Here is a 12,427-nt window from a genome sequence, read left to right as displayed (position 1 = left end):
CCATTACAACTACAGGAACAGCACTGCTTCCAAGAGGCATTCCTATGGGGGTGCAATTTCAAAGGGCTGATGTACTTGGCAGCTGCTAGGATTCCCACACAGGCAGCCGTGGCTAGAATGGGAATTGGAGGCGGAGACTTCTTGCTCAGAAACTCTTAGAATAGCAAACACAAGACCTCTTTTACCTGGGCATGGAGAGGGGGGCACCACCCCTGCTGGGTGGGCTGGACTTTTGCTCAGCGTTTATACACAGAGGTTTTGATTAGTAATGTGATCTTTAAATATGATAAAAATATGATAAAATATGAGCACCTTGAATGATGTGATCTTTAAATGTAATATTAAGTATGATTTAAAAATGAACATCAGGGGGCGCCTGGGTGGCGCAGTCGGTTAAGCGTCCGACTTCAGCCAGGTCACGATCTCGAGGTCCGTGAGTTCGAGCCCCGCGTCGGGCTCTGGGCTGATGGCTCAGAGCCTGGAGCCTGTTTCCGATTCTGTGTCTCCCTCTCTCTCTGCCCCTCCCCCGTTCATGCTCTGTCTCTCTCTGTCCCAAAAATAAATAAACGTTGAAAAAAAATTAAAAAAAAAAAATGAACATCAGGGGAGAAGTGTATCAGGAAAAACTATCCACTTTTAAGGAGCCATGGAATATTTAGAACGAATGATAATATTAACATAAAAAAAAAAAAAAAAAAAAAAAAAAAAAAAACGTTGGCAGGAAAAGAGGCCAAGAAGGAAAGGAACTTGAAAATAACCCCTTTAGTTTCCTAGCAGTCTAAAAGAGGCACTGGGCTGACAGTAAATAGAATCATAGCCCAAATCCCAACAACAATTCTGTGGTTTGTTAGAAACAACCCACTTACTATACCTAGAAAAAACGAACGATTAAGTGTGCCAGCGTGTGTTCTCTTGTAGACCCTGAGTTATTGCCCTAAGCCTCCCACAGTTATTTCACCGCTACAAGCATCTGGTAGGTTGGTAATGATAACAATAATAGTAATGACATTAGGAATAATAATGTCATTGCCAAGTGTGTTAAACACTCTAGCAATGTTGGTTTCTTTAACCTAAGCAACATTCTTTTATGAGGTAATTTTTCAGATGAGGGAACTGAACCTTAAAAAGACGAAGTAAGTTGGCCAAGATCACGCTCACAGCTGGCGAGAAGTGGAGCAGAAACTGGAGAGCAAGACAAAACTAGGCTCTTAACTTATTGCTTTCATAAATAGTGAAAGGAGTAGAATGAGAGATCGGAGATCTGAATACCGTTCAAAAAGGTCGTAGCCCATGATTTGAGTGTAAATGGACCACATATATGCTCTCGTAAGACTCCTAAGAGCCATCGTTCTCTTAAGGTGTCTCCTCTGTCTATTTAATGTTAATACTTGGCTTGCAACAATTCTTCCTTGGATACTTAGAAACTTAAATCAGCTAAACAGAGTTTTCAACAAAGTCAGATATGGAAAATGGCCAAAATGTCATTCCTTTGGATAGAGTTTCTAAGTAATTATAGTTCTAGGAGTAAAAATTGTGATACCAGACACTCAGTAAATATTTGTTAAATGAATGAATGGGTTAATAAATAAATTGAAAAGGGGCGCCTGGGTGGCTTAGTAGGTTGAGCATCTGACTTCAGCCCAGGTCATGATCTCGTGGTCCATAAGTTCAAGCCTCATGTCAGGCTCTGTGCTGACAGCTCAGAGCCTGGAGCCTGCTTCAGATTCTGTGTCTCCTTCTCTCTCTTCCCTCCCCCACTCGCACTCTGTCTCTCTGTCTCACACACATAAATAAACATCAAAAAAATTTTTTTAAATAAATAAATTGAATGGACACAACACTTGGGTAGAGGGCAGGTTTTTGGAAATTATTCACCATTCAGTAATTACTTATCATCTTTCACATACTATGACTAATGTTATAGTGTCCCTGAGAACAAAGTTGTAGCAGCTAGCCACCACCGTTGTCTCAAGGACTTCTCCAAAGTGCAGGCTATTAAGTTCTATACATCCTCAGTTTTCCCCCTTGTAAATTAAAGGGTTTAATTGGTAATTTTTATGGTTCCTTCTATTTCCCACTTTCTATAATTGTATGATTCTCAATCTTATTTTAATAAACTTAAAATGTTAGAATAGTTTTTACACCCAGTATTCTCTATTATTTCACATCTCAGGTTATTGTGGTGCATTTGTTACAGTTAGTCAATATTGATACATTACTACTAACTAAAATCCATACTTTATTCAATTTTTTTTTAAGTTTGTCCCTAATATCCTTTTCTAGAATCTTCTCCAGGACACCACATTACATGACATCTCCTTAGGCTTCTCTTGGCTGTGACAGCTACTTAGACTTTCCTTGTTTCTGTGGATCTTGACAAAAAAAACATTTTTTTTTTAATTTTTTTTTCAACGTTTATTTATTTTTGGGACAGAGAGAGACAGAACATGAACGGGGGAGGGGCAGAGAGAGAGGGAGACACAGAATCGGAAACAGGCTCCAGGCTCTGAGCCATCAGCCCAGAGCCCGACGCGGGGCTCGAACTCACGGGCTGTGAGATCGTGACCTGGCTGAAGTCGGACGCTTAACCGACTGCGCCACCCAGGCGCCCCAAAAAAAACATTTTTTTTAAGTAATCTTTACACCCAGTGTGGGGCTTGAATTCATGACCCTGAGATTAAAGGTCACATGCTTTCCAACAGCCAGCCAAAGTACTCTGATCTTGACAAGTTTTGAAGAGTATTGATTGGTTTTATAGATGTCCCTCAATTGAGATTTGTCTAGTATTTATCATATTATTAAACTTGGGTTGTATGTTTCAGGGAAGAAGACCATAGAGTTAAAGCGCTGTTTTCATCACATCATATGAAAGGTACATACAATGAATGTGACTTATCAGTGTTGATAGTAGCCTTAGTCAGCTGGCTGAGGTAGTGTTTGCCAGGTTTCTGCACTGTGAAGTTGTTCTTTTTCTCTCTCTCTCCATACTGCACTCTTTGGAAGGAAGTCACTATGCTCAGTCTACACTGAAGGAGTGGGGGAGTTATATTCCATCTTCTTGAGGACAGAGTATCTACATACATTTTTGGGGATTCTTCTGCACATGAGATTTATCTTTATTTATTTGTATTGGTATGAACTCATGGCTCTTTACTTTACACTTTGGATTATAATCCAATATTACTTTTAAAGTTTTTTGTTGTTCTAATAGCTCTAGCTTTGGCCACTGGGAGCTCTTTCAGCTGTATCCTGTGTCCTTTTGGTATACACCCTCAGCAAGTGTTTTCTCAGTCGGCATGCATTAAGATTCAGTTTTTGTGTTGTAAGGTTTATGGGTTTTGATGAACGCATAGCATCATGTATTCACTATTACATTATGATATAGAGTAGTCTCACTGCCCTAAAATATCTCCTGGGCCTCATTTACTCAGTCTTCCCCTGCCTGGAACTCCTGGAAACCACTGATCTTTTTACCATTTCTATAGTTTCACCTTCTCCGGGCTGTCATATCATTGGAACCATATATTATGTAGCCTCTATAAACTGGATTCTCTCACTTAGCAATATGTATTTAAAAGTCATATTCATATTTTTATGGTTTGATGGTGTATTTCTTTTTATCACTGAATCATATTCCATTATATAGATATGCCACAGTTCATTTATCCTTTCGCTTGTTAAAGGACATTTTAGTTGCTTATAGTTTTTGCAATCATGAATAAAGATGCTATATACATTTGTGTGCAGGTTTTGTTTGGACATAAATTTTGAAACAAGTTAATATCTTTTTAACATTTATTTTTCAGTTTGTAATTGTTGGTTTGTAATCATCTAGCTTTTATATGGCTTCTCACATATAGCTATTTTAAAAATAATGAACAGTTTCACATAATAAATCTGTTCAGAATCAGGTACCATCTTTTATAAAGTATAAACAATAAACCCATTAATATTTTATGGAATAAAGGGAACTTTAAATATAGGGCACTTTAGAAATATTTACATTTAATGTTTTTTGAAATATGAGCAGACCTGTGGTCTGACAAGGCCATTTCTTTCATATCACAAACAGGGACATTTATAGGTGTTAAATTAGCTGCAAAATTGTTCCTTTATTGCTCCCTCACTAATAAAACATGTTAAAAATTACATGTTTGGAAATCCAAATACAAGGATTTGTAAGTTGAAGTAGTAAATATAGCACTATATTAGATAACTATATTAGATAAAGGAAGATAACAGCTTCCTTTATGTGAATACATATCAGATAGGACACATGAAATGCCAAGCAATAACAAGCAATGGAAATATTCTCCCTAGATATTTCATCTCTAAACGCATGAATGTGTTACCTATAGTATAATCCTATTAAAACATAACTCGTTATTCCATAAGATATGGCTATATATTAGAGTGGGAGGCAAATATATTCACTGAAAGTCTAAAACATGGTAACAATTCTACAAGGAAGGAAGGAAGGAAGGAAGGAAGGGAGAAAAAGAAAGAAAGAAAGAAAGAAAGAAAGAAAGAAAGAAAGAAAGAAAGAAAGAAACAAATAAACAAAGAAACAAAGAAAAGAAAAGAAAAAAGCCTTTCTATAACACTGTCTTTTATCAAATTGCAAGTTAGTCTTTGTCTTTAATACTAGTATTCAAAGAGAGTTCCTTCTTTGGGGATGAATTAACAAAAAATTGCCCCCCCATTGTTACTACCTTATAGAATTTTCACTGTATTTCCCCGCAGTATCCAAGCGACTTGTGCTGACTGGTCCAGCAAAGCTGAAGTATAAAATATCCTGGCATCAAGAAAGCTTTAACATTGAATGTTGTATTTTATTTTATGTCTTAAGTTAATTGACATAAAATATTTGAAAAACTGGAAAAGATCAAGTACTAGTGAGAATGAGGGGTTAAGAATATACTGGTTTGGGGCACCTGGGTGGCTCAGTCCATTAAGCTTCCAACTTCGGCTCAGGTCATGATCTCACAGTTTGTGAGTTTGAGCCCCACGTCAGGCTCTGTGCTGACAGCTCAGAGCCTGGAGCCTGCTTCAGATTCTGTGTCTCCCTCTCTCTGCCCCTCCCCTGCTTGTGTTCTCTCTCTCTCTCTCTCTCTCTCTCTCTCTCTCTCTCTCTCTCCCTGTCTCTCAAAAATAAATAAACATTAAAAAAGGAATATATTGGTTCAATGTATTTCTCCTCTCTATAGGAATTATGATCTTTTTAGTATCAGAAAATTAGTGAGTCTAAAGCCATGTTGGCAAATATTGGCATTCCCTGACCAAAGGTTCTGAGATTTTTCTGTTAGGAATGTGACTCACTGAGAGATGAGGACTGGTTTACCAAGAAGCCTGGAGGATTTTAGGGCTTTAGTTCAGTGGAAGAAATTCAGAAGAGAATTTTTGGGAATCAGATTCTCTCTGAAGCAGAACATACCTTATGATGCATTGCTTGGGGGCTTCTGTAGATACACTAGCCCCCATTACTACTACTACTATTATTATTATTATTATTATTACTACTATTATTTTAGAGAGAGAACATGAGCAGGGGAGAGGGGCAGAGGGAAAGAGAGAATCTTTTTTTTTTTTTTTTTTTTCTCAACGTTTATTTATTTTTGGGACAGAGAGAGACAGAGCATGAACGGGGGAGGGGCAGAGAGAGGGAGACACAGAACCGGAAACAGGCTCCAGGCCCTGAGCCATCAGCCCAGACCCTGACGCGGGGCTCGAACTCACGGACCGCGAGATCGTGACCTGGCTGAAGTCGGACGCTTAACCGACTGCGCCACCCAGGCGCCCCAAGAGAGAATCTTAAGCAAGGTCCATGCCCAGTGCAGAGCACAACATGAGGCTCGATCCCACGACCCTGAGATCATGAACTGAGCTGAAATCAAGAGCCTCATGCTTAACTGACTGAGCCACACAGGCACTTCGCACCTTTTAATTACAAAAAATAAAACAAGGAAAATCTTTCTCTTTCTCTCCCCCATTTAACAGGGGGCCCTTCAGATCCTTAGTGCCTCCGTATCCTAGAATCTTTTTCTATCCTTTATTCCCATGAAACTTTATAAATGATATGCTCTTTATACTCCCATGTTTTAGCTACCTCTCAAATAAGGACAAACTATAATCAATAATTTTTAAGTGTTCCAACTTTCCAGAAACATTCATAGTGATTTGAAACTTTGTTTATCTGGAGAAGTGGCAAGATAGAACAAGACATGTACTCCCTGGATCTTCTTTATAGTTCCCTGAATAATCTTAATTATGCCAACATGAAGTGAGTTGATATACATGTCTCTGGGGAAAGGAAATTTACAAAGATTGTTCTTCCCACTTTCCCCGTGATATGCCAAATTAAACTTACCTAGGGCCAAAGATCCTCCAGAAAGAAAGGGATCAAGACCCTATCCCCTACCTTTTGGAGATTAGAGCTTTCTGAAGGGCTGAGAAAGCCCTAACAGAGATCCCATGGCAATAGAACACATTGAAGTTACCTCAAGAAGAAAGAGGGAGTCTGGCATAGTGACTTAGGCTCAACACCAGGGCCTAGAGGTTTGTAGGGACAGTGTATTTAGGGACAGCATGTTTAGATACAGTGTGTAGCTGTGGTTAGAAACCCAATTATACCTGGCCACTTTGGCAAAGCTGTTGGGTCTAGAGAACAGTGGCTGATTATATGAGTATAAAGCCAATAAGCTGTCATCTCGCGAGCCCACGTCCTCAGTGCTACCCTGCTGCCTCTACAGGGTTCTTCAGCTTAAAGGACACCCTTATAGCAAGCCAGGGGCTCATTAGAAACTTAGGAACCGGTTTTCAACAATAACACCACATAGGAGTGATTAAAATCAGAACTTTAAGTGGACTGATTAGTTCTTTCCACAGTATTTGAAACAATATTCCAGTATTTGAAACAATACTGCTCCCTTTGGACTAAGTAACTTCCCAGGGTTCCTGGACAAGTTGAAGAATGGTGAGTCCTTGAGAGCGAGAGATACCGAATTACCTACAATCTGGAGGAATGGGGGTTTAAGCAAGTAATTAGAAAAAGAAGATGCCTGGGAACCCTCTTGCACTGTTGGTGGGAATGCAAATTGGTGCAGCCGCTCTGGAAAGCAGTGTGGAGGTTCCTCAGAAAATTAAAAATAGACCTACCCTATGACCCAGCAATAGCACTGCTAGGAATTTATCCAAGGGATACAGGAGTACTGATGCATAGGGGCACTTGTACCCCAATGTTCATAGCAGCACTCTCAACAATAGCCAAATTATGGAAAGAGCCTAAATGTCCATCAACTGATGAATGGATAAAGAAATTGTGGTTTATATACACAATGGAGTACTACGTGGCAATGAGAAAGAATGAAATATGGCCCTTTGTAGCAACGTGGATGGAACTGGAGAGTGTGATGTTAAGTGAAATAAGCCATACAGAGAAAGACAGATACCATATGGTTTCACTCTTATGTGGATCCTGAGAAACTTAACAGAAACCCATGGGGGAGGGGAAGGAAAAAAAAAAGAGGTTAGAGTGGGAGAGAGCCAAAGCATAAGAGACTCTTAAAAACTGAGAACAAACTGAGGGTTGATGGGGGGTGGGAGGGAGGGGAGGGTGGGTGATGGGTATTGAGGAGGGCACCTTTTGGGATGAGCAGTGGGTGTTGTATGGAAACCAGTTTGACAATAAATTTCATATATTGGAAAAAAAAATCCGTGGGAAAAAAAAAAGAAGATGCCCAAATTTGGAACCCAAACTGGTGGAGGTCATACAGATTATATTTTGTTAGTTTATTGCGAATCTCCAAAAGATGAAGTGTTTGCCAAATTTATTTAACCACCAAACATTTTTTCCCCTAAACTAGGCACCTCGAGGGACTAGATTCCAAGGAACACTTGTTGGAAAATGCTGCTCGAATGGTAGAATTTTCTCTACTAAATCATGACAAAGGAGCAGGAAATGGCACCCACTCATATAATTGCTTAACAGTTCTGTGGTGTCAATGACAATATTCTAGTAACTCTAACTCAAGGAGAGCAGAGTGCACAGGGAGAGGGTGCTGAAATCATATTCACAGCTTTCTCCTTGACTCCATCTATCCTTTGCCTTTGAATAATGATCACCACCTGCAATCACTTGTTGGCTCCATGAGTAAGGATTTTCATCTTACTGTGTTAAGTATCCTCAGTGCCTAGAATTTTGTTTGGCACCATGTAGGTTTTCAGTAATTTGTTCAGCTATTTGTTGAATGAATGAACTTCTGGCCTTCACTAGCAAATTTACTGAAAATTTAAATGGACTTTTTCTTTTTTCTTTTTTTCTTTTTCTTTTTTTCTCTTTTGCATAGCTTACACCTTGTGGCTGCAGAATAGATCCTTCTAAAAATTCAGGAAGTATGAGAATAGTAATGACTGGGAAATCTTGACTAGGTTCAGTAGGCCCAATTCTCTAAAACAAATTGAAAATAACATTTTATTTCTAAATCAAGTGAAATCCATATTTACCCAAGTCAAACCAACCTGGGATTGGGGCAAGGGTCCGATGAAGCCATTGGACCAGTTGAATCACTATTGCCCCGAGTCCACATTGCCCAATCTAAGGATGATATGTAACATATTTAACAACTGTAAGTCTTATAAATAAACTTAATTTAACTCAATAAATCAGTATATAAGTAAAAATATTTAAAAATTACCCCAATTTAAAAAAATTACCCCAATTACCACAATGTGCATAATGACATTGTTCTATGTCTTGACTATTGTAAATACTGCTGCTATAAATATGGGGATGCAGACATCTCTTTGCCATTCTGTTTTCATTCCCTTGCCATATATGCCCAGAAATGGAATGGCTGGATCATATGGTAGTCCTATTTTTATGGAACTAAAAATAGAACTTTGCCCATTTTTTTAAATTGGATTATTTATCTTTTGTTTGTTTGTTTTGTTTTGCTATTGAGTTGTATGAGTTCTTTATATATTTTAGATATTAACCCCTTAGCAAATATATGATTTACAAATGCTTTTTGTCTTACTCTGTAGGTTGTTAATCATTTGTTGTGCAGCCTATGGATTTTGACACTCTTTTTGTCCTGGGTAAAATTTCCCCCAATAGCTTGAGAGCTTAAGAAGAGATCTTTGATTCTCAGTAGTTTAGGAGAATTGTTCTCAACATGGCTGTGCATCAGAAGCAGCCAGTTGTGTGAGACCAAGGCACGAAGACCGAAAACTCCATAGGTCAATTGGATCTGCATCCAAGGTTGGGAACCCTTAGCTTAGGGGTCTGTTTTGGCTCCAAAGCAAATACTCACTCTTCCCCTCCATTTATTAGGCCCACTGCCAGATGTACCCTCATGCCTCAACAGGATTAATTCTTAGGAAATTCATAAACAGTTTGGTTGTTACTTTGGGATTCCTGCCACTCTGTGAACCACTCCTATGAACAGTGATGCACAATTTCCTTTAAGTTAATTCCATAAGTTACATTTCAAAAAAAAAAAAAAAACAACCTGTGACATCACAAGGAAACCACTTTTAGTTGCTCCATTTCCTGGAGCGTACAGCTGGCAAAATGCCTGGGACAAGATGTATTCAATTCAAGTCAAAGCAGAGCTGTGTTAGGAGAAACAGATGGCCCACCTAAGGTGAAAAAATTACTTTCTTGGGGGAAAAGGCAGGGTGGTTTATTCATCTCTTCCTCTAGGAAGGCGGGAATGTGCACAGGCAAAATAAACAAAACACATTACAAACACATTCCACAGATGAACACAATAAATGGTGCTGAACAAGCCTATGGGAGGCATCTTCCTGCCTCCAGGCAGGCTGTAGGAGCTTGTCACATGTACATCAAAGTGCCCCCAAAACCTGAAAATCATTCTGTCAGAGGAAGTAATAAGAACCAACACATAATTGAAGAGACAAACCATCAGTGACCCTCCCTAAGAGCTGGTAATGGAAGACTGAAAAGATGGGAGAGTCAAGATGAGCCAGATACAGGTTCAGGAAAATAGCTGAACAGAAAACAAAGCAGTGGGAATTGGCTTGTGCTCCATTTGACGAAAACTGGGATTGATGTGGCTAGAGGGGTGGTAGATAGATCATCTGCATTTATTTAGAAAAGGGGAGACTAGGCAGTGAAAATTTGTTGCCCATCATTTCACATTTTCCAGGAGAGAGAGACACTTTTCCTGGAGGCTGCCAGTGTTCAGATCACCTGGAAAGCACATTCCCCTCAGAAGGCTTTTCTAATACCCAGATGAAACACTCCTTAAGTTTATCCAACTCATTTGTTGGATATCCAACTAGTTTAGAAATGCGTGTTCAACAAGTAACATTCTGATTATGAATTTGGTCTCTCTGCCCTTAATAATGGGCAGGATTGAGGCAACAAGTTTGGAGGTCACTGGAGAGATGTATTATATACCTGTTATAAAGAAATAAATTTGTGTTTTATTTGATATGTCAGTCTTTTGAGGGTTTGGTTAGCATAAGTAAGTTCTGCAACCTAATTTCCTAGAACTTCAGACAAAATCCACTCTTTGGGCCTGCAGAGCTGAGTATGAGACCCCAGAACACTGTGACCACTCCCCCATATTGCCATCACGTAGGCTTCACTCATGAAGCCTTAAGCCGCCTTCCTGAACATCTGTGCCTCTCTCTCTATTCAACACAAACCATCCCCAAAAGTTATCTCCTTACTTCTTTAAAATCAGCAGAGGATAATTCTAAATTATGTTCTCTGTAATGCATTCTAGTGTCTCACAGCCCTGAACCTTAGGAAACAACTCACATTATCTGTGACCATGTAGTTTCACTGAATACATTGTAACTATATAGTTTCACCAAGTAGCAAACTTACAGCTTCTTACGGGCCTTGCTGTTCTCTTCATCTCAAGAGGGTGGGCCATGGTGAGGTGGCATGATCATGTCCTGAAGGTCTTTCAACAAGGGGTGGGAAAGGAAAGACTACACTATCAAACACTGTTCCTACCCGGACCCCCTCATATGATCAAATACAAGGGACAAAGTAATTTGAAAGGGAAGGTAATTGGGTCAAATGAAGAGAACGTTGAGTGTTCTCATCCAAAAGCGCAGAACTAGAAGGGTACTTCTTTCTGTCAGCTGTGCTCACAGTAGCCGTGGGAGAGTGTGGAGCTTTGCCCATTTCTTTCTATCAAAGAGAATATATGCTTCTATGACTTGCCCGACATTGTCATCTCTGACTCTTATAAAGCTGGAGCACCAACCCTTCAAGTACTGTTGCTTGGTTGTCTCTCTCTTAGGCAGTAGATGGTTGACCCTGTGTACCCCCTTGGTGGTTACTGCACTTGTTTGCTGTAGGGCATTTGTCCATTGGTCTTTTGGTGATGAATAACTTTTGCCTGTCTCCAAAATGAGATGGAAGCAGCAATGACCCAACTCTGGAAAATATCTGTTAGTCTTACATCCCAGAAATTGTCCTGTACCCCTTGAAAAGAGCAGACTGTCTTCCCTTTCAATGCAAAATAGAAATATTAATGTTGCACATTAATTTCTTTTTCTTCCCTATCGGAGAGTCGGCTGAAGGACTAATAATGACGACTATTGTAAAAATTCTCTCAAAATATTCATTTCATAAATAGGGTAAGAGATACATTCACTGAAACTGAGATTTAAAGGGTTCTGTGAGGTGACAAAATGGGGTTTGCAGTCCAGGATGTTTATTGCTTTCAGAGGCTATGGCTAGTCCCTTATGAAGCAAAGTTTCAGTTGGGTAGAGATTGAGTAATTAGAACACAGATGCATTGTGTAACTCCTTCTTCCTCTTTATTTACTGTGGACCAGTGAATATTTTAAGTCTCGAGCTCTAGGCCAACTCAATAGATTTAATTTTTTGGTATCTTGTATCACGAGAGCTCAGCACTTCTTACACAAAGTGGCTACAGATTACGAAGGCCATTAGATGTCTCTGTACTGATATTGAATTCGTCTGACAGAATTCACATAAGAAGATCCTAACAGCTTTGTCTTTAAAGGGAAAGAGAATGGACATTTACTGATTATTGACTCTGTAGCCACAATACCTTTATCGACAAATCTCTGAGATTGATACTATTTCTCCTATGTTATGAATGGGATTGAGACTCCGAGAGATTAAGCAACTTGTTGAAGATAATAGAGTACCTTAGAAGCCTAAATGGACAGGTTCTCTTCTAGCCAATATTACACAGAATAGAAGTGATAGTACTGTAGTCCTGGACTTTAGGATTTAAACCCAGTCTTTCTGACCCCCAAACCACTGCTCTTTTGTATACCATGCTGCCATATTAACATACAAGAAGCTAGAGAATTGCCACAGAGTTTGTTCTTTCTTCTTTGTTGGATTTTACTGCCCCATTTTTTTTTTCCATTTTGTTTTTGGTGTATTAAAGTACATACAACATACAAT

Source organism: Leopardus geoffroyi, chromosome B1 (assembly GCF_018350155.1).
Source record: "Leopardus geoffroyi isolate Oge1 chromosome B1, O.geoffroyi_Oge1_pat1.0, whole genome shotgun sequence".
Lineage (NCBI taxonomy): Eukaryota > Metazoa > Chordata > Mammalia > Carnivora > Felidae > Leopardus > Leopardus geoffroyi.
Note: the sequence above shows the minus strand (reverse complement) of the source record.